An 18,463-nucleotide genomic window follows, 5' to 3' on the forward strand; every position below is an offset into this window, starting at 1 on the left:
TCAAAACCACATTCAAAAAGTTTATTAACCTTTTAGGTGCTTCACAGGAATTTTTGGAATGTTTAAAAAAAATTGAACATTTAACTTTTTTTTCACAAAATTTTTACTTCAGATCCAATTTGTTTTATTTTACCAAGGGTAACAGGAGAAATTGGACCAAAAAAGTTGTTGTACAATTTGTCCTGAGTACGCCGATACCCCACATGTTGGGGTAAACCATTGATTGGGCACATGGCAGAGCTCGGAAGGGAAGGAGCGCCATTTGACTTTTCAATGCAAAATTGGCTGGAATTGAGATCGGAACCCATGTCGTGTTTGGAGAGCCCCTGACGTGCCTAAACAGTGGAAACCCCCACAAGTGACACCATTTTGGAAAGTAGACCCTGTAAGGAACTAATCTAGATGTGTGGTGAGCACTTTGAACCTCCAAGTGCTTCACAGAAGTTTATAATGTTGAGCCGTAAAAAAAAATTATTAATTTTCACAAAAAAATGATCTTTTTGCCCCAAATTTTTTATTTTCCAAAGGGTAGCAGGATAAATTGGACCCCAAAAGTTGTTGTGCAATTTGTCCTGAGTACACTGATACTTCATATATGGGGATAAACCACTGTTTGGGCGCATGGCAGAGCTCAGAAGGGAAGGAGCGCCATTTGACTTTTCAATGCAAAATTGGCTGGAATTGAGATCGGAACCCATGTCGTGTTTGGAGAGCCCCTGACGTGCCTAAACAGTGGAAACCCCTACAAGTGACACCATTTTGGAAAGAAGACCCCCTAAGGAACTTATCTAGATGTGTGGTGAGCACTTTTAACCGCCCAGTTGTTTCACTAAAGTTTAGAATGTAGCGCTGTGAAAATTAAAAAATCATTTTTTCTTTCCACAAAATGATGTTTCAGCCCGCAATTTTTTTTTCCCCAAGGGTAACAGGAGAAATTGGACCACAGAAGTTATTGTCCAATTTGTCCTGAGTACGCTGATACCCCATACATTGAGGGGAACCACTGTTTGGGCGCACGGCAGAGCTCGGAAGGGAAGGAGCGCCGTTTGAAATGCAGACTTAGATGGATTGGTCTGCAGGTGTCATGTTGCATTTGCAGAGCCCCTGATGTACCTAAACAGTAGAAACCCCCCACAAGTGACCCCATATTGGAAACTAGACCCCCCACGGAACTTATCTAGATGTGTTGTGAGAACTTTGAACCCCCAAGTGCTTCACTACAGTTTATAACGCAGAGCCGCGAAAATAAAAAATATATTTTTTTCCACGAAAATTATATTTTAGCCCCCATGTTTTTATTTTCCCAAGGGTAAGGCTGGTTTCACACTTGCGGTAAATGTAAACACACATGTAAACGCGGTAAAACGCATGCGTTTTTTAGACGCATGCGTTTTTATAGAAAAACAAGAACACAAGAAAAAAACAAAAAACCCTAACCCTACCCCTAACCTGAAATACGTGGCACTGAAATACGTGACACTGAAATACGTGGCACTGAAATACGTTTATATACGTATATACGTATATAAGTGCCACAATATTTCAGTGGCCACGTATATAAGTGCCACGTATATAAGTGCCACGTATATAAGTGCCACGTATATAAGTGCCACGTATATAAGTGCCACGTATATAAGTGCCACGTATATAAGTGCCACGTATATAAGTGCCACGTATATAAGTGCCACGTATATAAGTGCCACGTATTTCACGTAAATGCCATGATATTTCAGTGCCACGTATTTCACTTAAATATCGTGGCACTTAAATATCGTGGCACTTAAATATCGTGGCACTTAAATACGTGGCACTGAAATACGTGGCACTGAAATACGTGGCACTGAAATACGTGGCACTGAAATACGTGGCACTGAAATACGTGGCACTATGACTGTCAGAAAATGTTCATTAAACGGTTAGGGGTGAGTTTAGGGGTAGGGTTAGGGTTAGGATCCCTTTATCACCTTGATGGTGGTGGGTGACTTTTCAGTGTGTGTTCTGGTTTTTTCCTATAAAAACGCATGCGTTTTTAACGCAAAAAAACGCGTTGGGATCGGACGCCATGTCACGTTTGGAGAGCCCCTGATGTACCTAAACAGTGAAAACTCCCCAATTCTAACTGAAACCCGGGTTAGGGGAAACCCTAACCCCAACCCTAACCCTAGTCCTAATCCTAGCGCTACTTTCACACTAGCGTTTTTTTGCATACGTCGCAATGCGTCGTTTTGGCGAAAAAACGCATCCTGCAAAGTCATCTGCAGGATGCGTTTTTTCCCCATAGACTAACATTAGCGACGTATTGACACACGTCGCAAGCGTCGTGCGACGGTTGCGTCGTGTTGTGGCGGACCGCCGGCAGCAAAAAACGTTACATGTAACTTTTTTTGTGCCGACGGTCCACCATTTCCGACCGCGCATGCGCGGCTGGAACTCCGCTCCCATCTCCCCGCACCTCACAATGGGGCAGTGGATGCGTGGAAAAACAGCATCCGCTGCCCCCGTTGTGCGTCGCTTGCACAGTATGCGTCGGTATGTCAGGCCGACGCAGCGCGACGGCCCCGTACCGACGCTAGTGTGAAAGTAGCCTAACGGGAAAATGGAAATAAATATATTTTTTTTAATATTATTTTTCCCTAACTAAGGGGGTGATGAAGGGGGATTTGATTTACTTTTATAGCGTTTTTTGGGCGGATTTTTATGGTTGGCAGCCATCACACACTAAAAGACGCTTTTTATTGCAAAAAATAGTTTTTGCATCACCACATTTTGGTCCACAGAGTCATGTGAGATCTTGTTTTTTGCAGGACGAGTTGACGTTTTTATTGGTACCATTTTCGGGTACATGACATTTTTTGATCGCTTTTTATTCCGATTTTTGGGAGGCGGAATGAACAAAAACCAGCAATTCCTGAAATTCTTTTAGGGGGGGCGTTTATACCGTTCCGCGTTTGGTAAAAAGGATAAAGCAGTTTTATTCTTCGGGTCAGTACGATTACAGCGATACCTCATTTATGTAATTTTTTTATGTTTTGGCGCTTTTACACAATAAAAACTATTTTATATAAAAAAAATTATTGTTTTTGCATCGCTTTATTCTGAGGACTATAACTTTTTTATTTTTCTGCTGATGATGCTGTATGGCGGCTTTTTTTTGCGGGACAAGATGACGTTTTCAGCAGTACCATGGTTATTTATATCCGTCTTTTTGATCGCGTGTTATTCCACTTTTTGTTTGGCGGTATGAGAATAAAGCGTTGTTTTTTGCCTCGGTTTTTTTTTTTATGGTGTTCACTGAAGGGGTTAACTAGTGATATAGTTTTATAGGTGGGGTCGTTACGGACGCGGCGATACTAAATATGTGTACTTTTATTGTGTGATTTTTTTTAAAGAAATGTATTTATGGGAATATTTTTTTTTTTTCTTTATTTAGGAATTTTTTTTTTATTTTTTTTTTTACACATGTGGAAAAAATTTTTTTTAAACTTTTTTACTTTGTCCCAGGGGGGGACATCACAGATCGGTGATCTGACAGTGTGCACAGCACTCTGTCAGATCACCGATGTGACAGGCACATTGCAGAGGCTTGCCGGCGCCTGCTATGAGGAATTCTCAGCAGACGCCGGCAAGCAGGGTCATCTCATGACCCGGAAGGAGTCCCGCGGCCATCTTGGATCCGGGGACTCCTTCCAGGTCACCGGAGCAGCGCGATCTCATCGCGTTGCTCCGGTGGGAGAGCGCAGGGAGCCCCCGTCCCTGCGCGATCCCCCTCTATGCCGCTGTCACTATTGACAGCGGCATCAGAGGGGTTAAATGCCCGCGATCGGCGACAGCGCCGATCGTGGGCATTGCTGCGGGGTGTCAGCTGTCATATACAGCTGACACCCGCACCCGATCACCGCGGCGCTCAGCGCGAGACCGCGGTGATCGGGGCGCCGTACTAGTACTGCGGCTGGCACTAATGCAGTGCCGGCAGCGCAGTACTAGTACGGCGCATGTCGCGAAGGGGTTAAATAGCAATGAGCGTGCCGAGCGTTAGCTGGCTGGAAACATCTAGTAGAGTATATTCTGGTAATTTCGCAGGGAACAGAAGATGTATTATAAGGTTTATGCATCTTCTAAATAACAATGTGAACATCAAATTCAGATGTCAAACAACCTTGTGATTAGAGAACCCAAGTATACATTGAGCATAGATCCAAAGAGCATAATTGTTCATAGCTACTATGGAGGGGCTGAAATTGAAAATCGCATTCGGTCTGACAGAACCCAAATGGGATTTTTACTAGTGATGAGTGAGCACTAAAATGCTCGGGTCGAGCAGATCGAAATACTCCAGTACTCGGCCAGAACAACGAGCCTAATGTAAGTCTACGGGAGACCCGAGTATTTTTACCGCGATCCCCCCCAGGGGTCCTTTTAAGGTCTAAAAACGTCTGAAAACGATGGAAACACTGCTCAAATGACACAGGAACATCATGGGGATCACCCCCGGAAGCTTTCCTGACTCCTAGCTCACAGCTTTAAATCATTTTTTTCCAAGATTCATGCCATTTTTCCCGAGATTCACGCCATTTATCCTGGTGCCACAAAAAAACACATTAAAACAAAACCAAAACGGGTTTTGCTTGGAAATATGTCAAGGTACATCCTTTGCAGGCTAATGATTTGCCTGTAAGGCCAAATATTTAACCCCAGACCGAAAATTTCCTCCCCCACTTAGGCTTAGTTCAGATGCAGCGTTTCTCAACTTTAACATTGCTTTCAACCACTACAAATGCATTCACTGGGAAATGTCATTGTAACATTTAACAACCCTAGCTGGCCATGTGGTGTGTGACACATAAGCAGACCCATCTTGTTTCATTTATGAAGGAGGGACTCAAAGTCACAGGGCCTATTTTTACTGGTGCATCAGGCAGCATTAATCTTCTTAAAGGGAATCTGTCACCCCAAAATCGAAGATGAGCTAAGCCCACCAGCATCAGGGGCTTATCTACAGCATTCTGTAATGCTGTAGATAAGCCCCCGAAATATCCTGAAAGATGAGAAAAAAAGGTTAGATTATACTCACCTGGGTGGGTGGTCCGATGGGTGTCGCGGTCCGGAGCCTCCTATCTTCATAGGATGACATACTCTTCTTGTCTTCACGCTGCGGCTCCTGTTGAGGGAAGAGCAAAGTACTGCAGTGCACAGGCGCTGGGCCTCTCTGACCTTTCACGACGCCTGCGTATTGCAGTACTTTGCTCTGTCAACAGGGCAGACAAAGTACGCCAGCGCCGAAGCGTAAACACAAGAAGAGGGCGTCATCGTAAGAAGATGGGAGGCCCTGGTCCGGACCGCGACGCCCATCGGACCGGACTGCAGCGGGACCGCCCCTGGGTGAGTATAATCTAACCTCTTTTTCTCATCTTTCAGGATACATCGGGGGCTTATCTACAGCATTACAGAATGCTGTAGATAAGCCCCTGGTGGTGGTAGGCTTAGCTCATCTTCGATGTTGGGGGTGACAGGTTCCCTTTAAAGAGCCATCATGAAACAGTGGGTCTCCTAAGCTGTTATAGCCTATGCTGTGAGTGGATGGGCTGCCAAGAATTACGACGCACCACAATACCCGTCATAAGATGCCCAGGGGGGACTCCTGAAAAAGTGTTGAATTGAAATCATGGCCTGCCCTGCTACCAATTCATATGCACCCCAATAAGCCTTTGAACCCACATACTGGATGGGCCCATGAAAATCCACTTCACAATATGCATTTTGTACTCCGTACTCCTTTGTTTTACACATTGGCAGCAAGGCCTGCCCTTCTGCATAGTCACTCATATGCACCCCATTACACCTTTGAACCCACCTACTGGATGGGCCCATGAAAATCCACTCATTTTTTAATGGTATGATGGATCCCTCTTTGCACAATTATTTACAGGAGAATTTGGCAATTTTGCCATGTTTTTAACACTAAGGCTCAGATACGGCTTTAAAAAAGGCTAATACTTGCAATACAACGCAATTTTATTGCAAACTACAAAATTCAAGGAATAGTATGATTGAATAGTGTGAGTGCGTACACTTTTGTATATGTTAACATACACATGTTACTACATATAAGGATTAAATAAATATAGTGATTATGTATATATGAAGATTAACTACATACAGTATACTTAGATCACCAAGTGGCTTTTGAACATCAATCTGGAATATCAGAGAAGCAACACCAAGACAGAGAACCCCTGGGAGATTACCTACACTGCATGGGCGTCCCCAATTATGCAGATATCAGCACACTGTACATGTATAGATGCCCCAGTTTTGGCATCTGTCTTGTTTCTCTGGTCTTATATAGTGATTTACACTATGTAGTAACTCTAGTTTCACCCACACCTTCAAGTGGCCACTTTTCAAGGTTAGATGAAACAGATATCATGGAGTCATCAGACGAGGGGCCATAAACCCCTAGAAAATAAAAGCTACTAGAATTTAGATCAAACCACCACCGGCATAGTTTCAATAAACCTTCAGGTTTTACAATGACAAACAGCAAACATATAGAGGCATAGAACTGTTTGTGAAGTGAATAAAACATTTATCAAGATTGTGTCACTATGAGCATTGTCTGTCACATCTGTAAATGTTTTACAAAAAATGCAGCTATTTGATTGTCTGAATGCATTCGGTATACAGCATTTAAATCTTGGTTACAAATCGCCATTTGTATATTCGCCATTTGTACATTTGAGGCAGCCAAAGTTAAGGCTCTCAAGGAGAGAAACTAATATAGTGGACAAAGTTATATTTTTAAAGAACTACTGAGCCAAACTAACAGCATTGTTTTATCAAATTTATATTAAGTGTATTGTGTCCAATGTGAGCAACCAGGCAACAAAAAAGGAGCTTTTTAAGGGAGCTCTTTAAAGGTACACAAATGTTATGAAGTCTTTGCCAACAAGGATGTGCTTCCACCAATGTGGGGTACCTTTTTTAAAAATATACTATTGCCACGGCAGGTCCCTTGCCCAAACTTCACCGACCTATAACAGTACAAAGCACGTTCACCCTGATGATCTAGTGGCAGTTAAACAAGACATTGCAGGAGACAGAGTTAAGAAGTAGGCCCAATGTAATGTAGAGGAGAATTTCCCAATGTGGGGTCCTTTCTTTACAAATTAAAATAGTGCCATCACAGCCCCCTTGCCCAAAATGCACCGCACAGAGCACGTTCACCCTGGTGATCTAGTGGCAGGTAAAGGACACAATGCAGGAGAAAGAGTTAAGTAGGCCCAATGTAGTAGTGTGTGTCTCTGAGACTTGTAATGCAGTGCATGAGCAGCCAAACAATTCCCCAATGGAGGTACCTATTTCAAAAATAGACTAGTGCCATCGCAGGCCTCTTGCCCAAAATTCACCGGCCTATAACAGTACTGAGCACGTTCACCCTGGTGGCAGTTAAAGGACATTGCAGGAGACAGAGTTAAGAAGTAGGCCCAATGTAGGGGTGTGGGTCTCTTAAGAGACTTGTAATGGAGTGCCTGGCCTGACAAGCATTTGCTCATAGGTGGTTAATTTTTTTAATTTTTTTCATGTGGATCATAGACACCCTTTCCCAAAAATTGACTTTCTGTAGCAGCATGGAACACGTGAACCCTGGTGATCTAGTGGTGGAAAATGAGGAGACATTGCTGAAGGCCTCATTAAAATCTAGGCCCAATGTAAAGGATTGTGTCTCCTACACTTGTAATGTAATTTCTGCTCATAACTCAGGCTAGAAAAAAAAAGATAGAGAAACAAAATAAACACCATTCTACTCAGAACTGTACAGGCTTTTTCACCAGATATGTCACAAGAGTATCTTTGATAATATTTTACCCAAGCGAACAGAAACGCAAAATTTTAAAACGCATTTCCCCCCCAAAAAAAGTTTAATTTCAAAAACTGCATATGTGCCTGCTATGCTTCTAGCAATATCTGTACCAAAATGCAAGTTGGGCTCGTGATGGGATCATATTTTGAAAAATAAGAGTATTACAGTGTCAATTCGAAAATCTCAAATTCAGATCTGTTCAGCCTGTGGTCTAAAAGTGTGGGGTCTATATTTACCAAATAATCCATGATTGTTAGATATTACTGTATCATTTTATTATGTTACAGAGTCTTAGAAGCAGGAGAGGCCAGAGGAGAAAGCTTTGTTAGGGCTCAGCCTGAGAATGAACAGGGGTAGACAGTGACTGCAGAGCAGATGACAGGCCAGCAGCCCTAGCCTCCAGATTGATTTTTCGTGACATATTGGGCTTCACATTAGAGGTAAATTTAGGTCGATAATTTTTGCGTTTATTTGTGAAAAAAATGGAAATTTGGCAAAAATTTTGAAAATTTTGCAATTTTCAAATTTTTATTCTGTTAAACCAGAGAGTTATGTGACACAAAATAGTTAATAAATAACGTTACCCACATGTCTACTTTACATCAGCACAATTTTGGAAACCAAGTTGTTGTTTTTTTGCTAGGAAGTTATAAGGGTTAAAATTTGACCAGCGATTTCTCATTTTTACAACGAAATTTACAAAACCATTTTTTTTTTAGGGACCACCTCACATTTGAAGTCAGTTTGAGGGACCTATATGGCTGAAAATAGCCAAAAGTTATACCATTCTAAAAACTGCACCCCTCAAGGTGCTCAAAACCACATTCAAGAAGTTTAATAACCCTTCAGGTGCTTCACAGCAGCAGAAGCAACATGGAAGGAAAAAATGAACATTAAAGGGAACCTGTCACCACGTTTTTGGAAGATGGGATAAAAATAGCGTTAAATAGGGGCAGAGGTGGGCGTTACATTAGTGTGTGTGTTATGCGTTTATTACCCACCTAAGTTGCCGAAATAACTTTGCAAAGTCTCCGTTTTCGCCTGTCAATCAGGCTGGTCAGGTCACATGGGCGTGGTGTCTTCACCCAGATTTGGCGTAGTTTTCCGTTGGTGGCGTAGTGGTGTGCGCATGCCCAAAGTCCGGAATCCTCTTCCAGGGGATTTAAAATAGCGCGGTGTTCGTTATTGCATTGGTGATCGGTGGGCGCGGCCATCTTCCTTTGGCCGCGCGTGCGCAGAAGCGGCGCTCTGCTGGCCGCGGCTTCAGGAAAATGGCCGCGGGATGCCGCGCGTGCGCAGATGGATATCGCGGCGGCCATTTTCCTGAAGCCGCGGCCAGCAGAGCGCCGCTTCTGCGCACGCGCGGCCAAAGGAAGATGGCCGCGCCCACCGATCACCAATGCAATAACGAACACCGCGCTATTTTAAATCCCCTGGAAGAGGATTCCGGACTTTGGGCATGCGCACACCACTACGCCACCAACGGAAAACTACGCCAAATCTGGGGGAAGACACCACGCCCATGCGACCTGACCAGCCTGATTGACAGGCGAAAACGGAGACTTTGCAAAGTTATTTCGGCAACTTAGGTGGGTAATAAACGCATAACACACACACTAATGTAATGCCCACCTCTGCCCCTATTTAACGCTATTTTTATCCCATCTTCCAAAAACGTGGTGACAGGTTCCCTTTAACTTTTTAGTCACAAAAATGATCTTTTAGCAACAATTTTTTTATTTTCCCAAGGGTAAAAAGAGAAACTGGACCCCAAAAGTTATTGTACAATTTGTCCTGAGTACGCCGATACCCCATATGTGGGGGGGAACCACTGTTTGGGCGCACGACAGGGCTTGGAAGGGAAGGAGCGCCATTTGACTTTCAATGAAAAATTGGCTCCAATCTTTAGCGGACACCATGTCGCGTTTGGAGAGCCCCTGTGTGCCTAAACATTGGAGCTCCCCCACAAGTGACCCCATTTTGGAAACTAGACCTCCCATGGAACTAATCTAGATGCATAGTGAGCACTTTGAACCCCCAGGTGCTTCACAAATTGATCCGTAAAAATGAAAAAGTACTTTTTTTTTTTCCACAAAAAATTTCTTTTAGCCTCAATTTGTTCATTTCCACATGGGCAAAAGGATAAAATGGATCTTAAAATGTGTTGGGCAATTTCTCCTGAGTACACAGATACCTCACATGTGGGGGTAAACCACTGTTTGGGCACACGGCAGGGCTCGGAAGGGAAGGAGCACCATTTGACTTTTTGAATGAAAAATTAGCTCCAATCGTTAGCGGACACCATGTCGCGTTTGGAGAGCCCCTGTGTGCCTAAACATTGGAGCTCCCCCACATGTGACCCCATTTTGGAAACTAGACCTCCCATGGAACTAATCTAGATGTGCCGTGACCACTTTAAACCCCCAAGTGATAATTTTTCTTTCCTCAAAAATGATTTTTTAGTCCGCTACTTTTTATTTTGACAAGGGCAACTGGAGAAATTGGACCCCAAAAGTTGTTGTCCAGTTTGTCCGGAGTACGCTGACACCCCATATGTGGGGGGGGGGGGGGGGGGGAACCACTGTTTGGGTACACGTCGGGGCTCGGAAGGGAAGTAGTGACATTTTGCAATGCAGACTTTGATGGAATGGTCTGCGGGCATCATGTTACGTTTGTAGAGCCCCTGATGTGCCTAAACAGTAGAAACCCCCCACAAGTGACCCCATTTTGGAAACTAGACCCCCCAAGAAACTTATCTAGATATGTGGTGAGCACTTTCAACCCCCAAGTGCTTCACAGAGGTTTATAACGCAGAGCCGTGAAAATAAAAAATCATTTTTCTTTCCTCAAAAATGATTTTTTTAGTCCGCTATTTTTTATTTTCACAAGGGTAACTGGAGAAATTGGACCCCAAAAGTTGTTGTCCAGTTTGTCCCGAGTATGCTGGTACCCCATATGTGGGGGGGAACCTCTGTTTGGGCGCACGTCAGGGCTCGGAAGAGAGGGAGCACCATTTGATTTTTTGAACGCAAGATTGGCTGGACTCAATGGTGGCGCCATGTTGCGTTTGGAGACCCCTGATGTGTCTCCAACACTAACCCCAACACACCCCTAACCCTAATACCGACTCTAGCCATAACCATAATCAGAACCCCAACACACCCCTAACCACAACCCTAACCCCGACACACCCCTAACCCTAATCCCAACCCTTAACCCTAACCACAACCCCTAACCACAACCCCTAACCACAACCCCTAACCACAACCCCTAACCACATGCCTAATCTTAACCCTATTTCCAACCCTAGCCCTAATTCCAACCCTAACCCTAAGGCTATGTGCCCACGTTGCGGATTCGTGTGAGATATTTCCGCACCATTTTTGAAAAATCCGCAGGTAAAATGCACTGTGTTTTACCTGTGGATTTACCGCGGATTTCCAGTGTTTTTTGTGCGGATTTCACCTGCGGATTCCTATTGAGGAACAGGTGTAAAACGCTGCGGAATCCGCTGTATTTTCCGCACCATGGGCACAGCGGATTTGGTTTTCCATAGGTTTACATGGTACTGTAAACCTGATGGAAAACTGCTACGAATTTTGGAAGATGGCGGCGCCCATGGAGCAGACGGACGGACACCGGGAGGCTCGTTAAGTATGAGGGGGGGGGGGGGGAGAAATCGGAGCACGGGGGGTGGGATCGGAGCACGGGGGGAGTGGACAGGCAGACGGAGGAGAGCGGAGCACAGGACGGAGGACTGGGGAGGCGATCGGTGGCGGTGGGGGCAGATCAGGGTTTCCAGCCATGGCAGATGATATTGCAGCATCGGCCATGGCTGGATTGTAATATTTCACCAGTTTCCATAGGTGAAATATTACACATCGCTCTGATTGGCTGTTTCACTTTCAACAGCCAATCAGAGCAATCGTAGCCACGGGGGGGTGGGGGGGGGGGGGCTTGGGGCTGAAGTACCACTCCCCTTGTCCCTGCAGATCGGGTGAAATTGGAGTTAACCCTTTCACCCGAACTGCAGGGGGGCGATCCCTCCATGACGCCACATAAGCGTCACAGGTCGGATTGGCACCGACTTTCATGACGCCTACGTTGCGTCACAGGTCGGGAAGAGGTTAACTGATGAAGAAAAAAATTCAAAACTTAAATTTGTATTTAACTAAAGTTGTACTTCATAAAAACAAAAAAATTAAAAAAAGTCTAAAGACGTCAGGTAAAAAAAATATTCATATGTGGATCACTTGATATGGAATGACCCTGCTTGTAAAAAATTAAGTTTTAAGAGGAGTGCACGAGGAGGGGGACAAGGTGGGTCATCTCCTTTCTAGAACACGGGCGATACAGAGTCCACATATATAGTTGCTTTGAAGGGAAAGGAGGGGTCGGAGCATACTGGTTGCGGGGCAATTTTGGAGGTGATGACAGAGTATTATTCGGATCTTTCTAAATCGCAGGAACAACCAACGATGGAGGAGGTGGATGGTTTTCTGACAGAGGTTCAGCTTCCTAGACTCTCTAAGGTTCATCAGGGACTTCTTGAAGAGCCGTTTAATTTGGAGGAGCTTGACGCCGCACTGGCCTCTATGCCTAATGATAACGCCCCAGGGGTGGATGGTATCCATGGGGAGGTATTGCTTCCCGCTTTGTTAGAGGTGTATGATGCTGGTCTGGTGGAGGGGGAGTTGCCGCGGTCCATGCGTGAGGAAATAATTGTAGTGTTGCCAAAACAGGGTAAGGATCCGACTTCTTATTGCCCAATCTCATTATTTTTAACCACAGATATCAAAATCTTGCCCAAAATGTTGGCCAATTGTCTTAACAAGGTGATAACGACACTAATACACCGGGACCAAACCGGTTTTATGCCCAATAGTTCTACAGCATGTAATCTTAGACGATTGTTTCTCAATATGCAGGTAAAGTCGGACAATATGGGTCAGAGGGTTGTGGTGTCTTTAGACGCCGCTATGCCTTTTGATAGTGTGGAATGGTGGTATTTGTGGACGGTTATGAAGGCTCGGTTTTGGTGGGAGATTTAGAAGCTGGGTGCAATTGTTATATGCCTCTCCAAGAGCCAGGATACGGGTAAATGGTCTCTAGTCGGGGGATTTCCCTTTATATAGGGGGAATGCGGCAGGGGTGCCCCTTGTCTCCTCTCGTTTGCAATTGCTGTTGAGCCTTTAGCGGCGGCGATACGAAGGGATAGGGACATAAAGGGATTTAGATACGGAAACTATGAAGAAAAGATTGCCCTGTACGCGTTTGACATGTTACTGTTCTTGCAAGAGGCGCAGGAGTCTTTGGGGGCTGTTATGAACAGCATTAAAAAATTTGGGGCTCCTTACAGATTATCTATTAATTGGGATGTCTGTGTTGTTGCCCATGGACGCGGCGGCTCCTCTGACACTAGATCCTGGGGTTCCCTTAAAGGGAAGGTGCCACCAGTTTTCTTGTAGTTTGTTTTTTTGTGAAATTAAGCTTAAAATAGTAAATAAAATGTATTAATGCAATGTTTGCACTGTTTGCAAACATTTCTATATGAAAAATATTATATATTTTCTTACAAATATATATATTGACCACTAGGGGGAGCATTTTCCGTTTTAGACCTCAAGCAGCTATAGTGAGACTTACCAGCTTTACTGTTAGCTGGAAAATCTGGGCAGTAACTGCTGACATCAGCATTTCCCTCCCCTTTTGGGTGGTCTAACATCCCTGGGGCAGAATGAAGAGCAGCATCACAGGGCAGAGCCATTTTGTGTGTGACTGCCCTGTGATCTGCTATCACCAGCAGTTAGTGCATCAGAAGCACAGTTAGGGTACCGTCACACAGTGGCATTTTCATCGCTACGACGGTACGATTCGGGACGTTCTAGCGATATCGTTACGATCTCGCAGTGTCTGACACGCTACTGCGATCAGGGACCCTGCTGAGAATCGTACGTCGTAGCAGATCGTTTGAAACTTTCTTTCGTCGCTGGATCTCCCACTGTCATCGCTGGATCGTTGTGTGTGACAGCGATCCAGCGATGCGTTTGCTTGTAACCAGGGTAAACATCGGGTTACTAAGCGCAGGGCCGCGCTTAGTAACCCGATGTTTACCGTGGTTACCAGCGTAAAAGTAAAAAAAAACACAAACTGTACATACTCACCATCTGATGTCCGTCAAGTCCCTTGCCGTCTGCTTCCCGCTCTGACTGTCTGCCGGCTGGAAAGTGAGAGCAGATCACAGCAGTGACGTCGCCGCTGTGATCTGCTTTCACTTTACGGCGGCACTCAGTCAGAGCGGGAAGCAGACGGCAAGGGACCTGACGGACATCAGATGGTGAGTATGTACGTTTTTTTTTTTTTTTACTTTTACGCTGGTAACCACGGTAAACATCGGGTTACTAAGCGCGGCCCTGCACTTAGTAACCCGATGTTTACCCTGGTTACCCGGGGCCTTCGGCATCGTTGGTCGCTGGAGAGCGGTCTGTGTGACAGCTCCCCAGCGACCACACAACGACTTACCAACGATCACGGCCAGGTCGTATCGCAGGTCGTGATCGTTGGTAAATCGTTATGTGAGACAGTACCCTAAGGGTACCGTCACACATTGAAATTTCCATCGCTACGACGTTACGATTCGTGATGTTCTAGCGATATCGTTACGATATCGCAGTGTCTGACACGCTACTGCGATCAGACACCCTGCTGAGAATCGTACGTCGTAGCAGATCGTTTGGAACTTTCTTTCGTCGCTTGATCACCCGCTGACATCGCTGGATCGTTGTGTGTGACAGCGATCCAGCGATGTCTTCGCTTGTAACCAGGGTAAACATCGGGTAACTAAGCGAGGGCCGCGCTTAGTAACCCGATGTTTACCCTGGTTACAAGCGTAAACGTAAAAAAACAAACCGTACATACTCACCCGTCGGTGTCCTTCAGGTCCCTTGCCGTCTGCTTCCTGCTCTGAGTGCCGGCCGGAAAGTGAGAGCAGAGCGCAGCGGTGCTGCGATCTGCTCTCACTGTACGGCTGCACTCAGAGCAGGAAGCAGACGGCAAGGGACCTGAAGGACACCGACGGGTGAGTATGTACTGTTTGTTTTTTTACGTTTACGCTGGTAACCAGGGTAAACATCGGGTTACTAAGCGCGGCCCTGCGCTTAGTTACCCGATGTTTACCCTGGTTACCCGGGGACTTCGGCATCGCTCCAGCGCCGTGATTGCAACGTGTGACCGCAGTCTACGACGCTGGAGCGATGCTTATACGACGCTGCGACGTCACGAATCGTGCCGTCGCAGCGATGAAAATTTCAATGTGTGACGGTACCCTAAGTTTATGTGGTGTTTATGTATGGAGCAGCATTGTCTGTGCAGAGCTGTCTGTGACTCATCCCTCAGTAAGATAAGAAGGAGCTCCAGGTCTGCAGTGAATGGCCAGGCATTGTGGAGGGAGGGGAGAGATACATTGTATGGCTGAGAGAGGTGTCAGGTGTCACCTCTCTCTGCAGGCTGGGAATGCAGCTTAATGGAGTGAATGGAGCTCCTGTGATAGAGAGTAAGCGGAGCTCAGCAGAGAGCACTGGGCTATAATAAAATGGCTGCTAGTCACACCTACAGCAGTGAGTTGTGCAGCCCACAGAGGCGTGCCCAGCTCACTGCTAACACCTCTCCAATGTTAAAGATAGGGTCAGCGCCGGTCTATTATCTCCTATGTCCATGGGGTGCTGTAAAATGACACTGTTAGTGCCCTGCTACTGCTGCAAAACCAAGATGTCAGCCCCCAGTTCCTTCTTTAAACACATATAACACACGAAATCTGTTTCACATGCATTTAAAACTTGGTTATAGCAGCATGTTATGCTACATTACAGTGATTTATTAATGATCTACAAATGCGGTACCTTCCCTTTAAGGGTGGTACATGAGTGTAAATATCTGGGCATCGTTGGTTTCGTGCAAAATAGAGGACTATGTGCGGCTCAACCTGACTCCTTTGCTTGGGAAGTTCCAGCAGAAGATTGGGGCCTGGAAGAAGCTATTTCTGTGGGTTGCAGGAAGCGTAAATTTGATCAAAATGATACTTATGCCTCAGCTCCTCTACATATTGCATAATGCTCCAGTGTTGCTGCCTCAGAGCAAATTTTATAGGATCAATACTCTAATTAGGGCCTTAATTTGGAAGGGTGGCCTGGTGCCCATCAAATTGGAACATCTGCAAAGAGCAAAGGAGGAGGGTGGTCTGGCGGTCCCCAATCCATGGATTTACTATATAGCATCTCAATGCCAGCATATGGTAGGTTGGGGAGAACCAGAACAGAGGGCTTCAGCGTGTATAATCATTGAACACGCGTTAGGGAAAGGCCCATTGCTAGCCAGTCTGGAAGCAGGTAGATTCAGAATTAATCCCAAACAATTCCCAACAATAGCTATGATGGGGAAAGTCTGGCAGAAAATTAAGTATTGGAGGATATTAGCAGAATATACGCCGATTTGGTTTGAGCCTAGGTTGGCAGAGCTCATGAGATTGTGGGGGTTTGGTCAGTGGAGGCGCATTGGCATTTGGCTCATGTCTCAGTTGCTTGATGGGGATGTTATTAAAACATAAGAGACACTTAGGACTGAGTTTCCTTTGTCCCAGAAAATGTTCTTTCAATATTGGGGTAAGGGTCCTGTTTTCGTAAAGTGAAAATGTATTAATAGGTTTTGTATTAGTGGTACCTGTCTGGAGAATGTGTCAGACTGTGTTACTGCGTGTCATATGCTTTAATAATTATTATTTGATTTAAAAAAAAAAATATATATATGCACCGTTCATAACTATAAACACACCCGTGGCACAAGCTTCTTCATCTTCAGCCATACATATTACCAATAATATACAAATGTCACAGTCGAAAATTATTTATTCTAGTGTAACGAACATTGTTAACGGAATGCCACTAAACGTAGATAACCACAACCCTGGGAAACACCAGATTTCCTCCTCTTTACAAGATATGGACGACGATGGTATTGATGACGACTGAAATTTACCACATCAACACCAAGAAAATGAAGATCACAGCTGCAAAAAATGTGCAAAAAAGGCCGTGAATGTCTGGAAAATCATTTTCTCTTGTGCAAACTTTACCTCTTACTAAAGTGGTACCGAATGATGCATACACAGCTCTCATGTCTATTTAGCGTGAGATGGTTGAAAGATGATGTATTCTGTTTTGTCCATGTCCACTTTTTGAAAGGGAGCATAATAAGGCTAAAATAGTGGCAAGATGTGTGATTTTGGTCAGTTAGGAGGTAATGTCAGGTACAGATAGGTAGATCTGCATGTCATCGGTGTACTGATGATATTGCAAACTGTGCCATTACATCAGCTGTCCCAGGGCGAAGGTGTAGATGGAGAAGAGTAGGGGTCCTAGAACTGTGCCTTGGGGAACATCAAAGACCGGGGTCGAGGTGAGGTGGTGGTGTGGGAGAGGGAGACACAGAATGTCCCCGTAACACCCTGGTTGTTTTTTAAGGACTCTGCCGACAACCCTCAAAAGGCCATTTGCACCAACGGCCATGTCCGCATCAGCAGGGGTAGCAAAACTCCCATCCTAACCACCACAAGCATGATCATGCACATGGCAGCAAAGCACCCGACTTTGTTGGTTGCACACAAGGCTCCATGAACAGTGTCTGTGGGTGATACCACTGCTTCTTCCGATGTTGTGCGTGCAAGCCAACCCCCTGTCCATGGTGTATGCAAAGATGCCTCACGCCCTGCATCTGCAGTTGCACACAAACTCAACTAGCACCATCAGCAAGAACGTCCACGTCCTTGTCCCAGCGCAGCGTTCAGTTGTCCATACCCCAGTCCTTGGAACGCAAGGGGAAATAAGCAGCCAATGCCACAATACTAAATTCACACATTTCTCGTCTGCTTGCGCTCGAAATGTGCATTTTAGGCCCACGGGAAACGTAAGCTCTCCGCAACCTGATGCCGGTGACCATCATAAGGTACTCGTTACCCAGCAGCCACAATTTTTACCTGTCTGCCGTCAAGACATTACACAAGCAAGCACGTGTCCCACAACATTACTCGGGCCCTCTACAATGCTGTTACAGGGAGAGTGCACCTAAACACGGACACTTGGACAAGTGCATGTGGACAGGGACGGTACATCTCGCTGACGGCACACTGGGTTAGCGTAGAGGAAGCCATGATCCAGTCAGACATTTGGAGACCATGTTGCCGATGTATGGAGACAGGTTGTGGAAGGCTTTGTCTGTCATAGTTAGGGTTTTGAACTGTAGCTTCTGGGCAATTGGAAGGCACTGAAGGGCCTGGCAGAGAGGAGAGGCTGGGGAATTACAGGGACAGTTGGATTACTCGGGCATCAGACTTTAGGATAGATTGGAGTGGTGCAAGAGTGCTAGAGGGGAGGCCAGAGTAGAAGGTTGCAATAGTGTAGGCGGGAGATCATGAGGGCGTGCGCAAACATTTTTGCAGTTTCTTGGAATGTGCGAGTCCTGGAAATGTTTTTGAGTTGCAGTGGGCAGGAGGAGGCAAGGGCTTGGATATATATCTTGAAAGAGAGGGCAGAGTCGAGGATCACCCTGAGG

At 45.4% G+C, this 18,463-nt stretch overlaps 1 protein-coding gene and 1 long non-coding RNA gene across 8 annotated transcripts in view; one reads left to right on the plus strand and one right to left on the minus strand.

Moving 5' to 3' along the window:
* The window catches only part of NSD1 (nuclear receptor binding SET domain protein 1), a 159,238-nt gene that overhangs the window by 97,121 nt on the left and 43,654 nt on the right, over positions 1-18,463 (minus strand). The gene's annotated exons all lie outside the window — the stretch shown is intronic.
* The window catches only part of LOC143776501 (uncharacterized), a 54,948-nt gene that overhangs the window by 25,763 nt on the left and 10,722 nt on the right, over positions 1-18,463 (plus strand). For 3 of the 4 annotated variants that reach the window (XR_013215845.1, XR_013215847.1, XR_013215848.1), the window contains one exon: positions 8,149-8,301. This is a non-coding gene — a long non-coding RNA (uncharacterized LOC143776501). Of the gene's footprint in view, positions 1-8,148; positions 8,302-16,769; positions 17,003-18,463 lie in introns of those variants that run through there. The other variant, XR_013215846.1, reaches the window with a different exon arrangement.

This window comes from Ranitomeya variabilis, chromosome 5, assembly GCF_051348905.1.
Source record: "Ranitomeya variabilis isolate aRanVar5 chromosome 5, aRanVar5.hap1, whole genome shotgun sequence".
NCBI lineage: Eukaryota > Metazoa > Chordata > Amphibia > Anura > Dendrobatidae > Ranitomeya > Ranitomeya variabilis.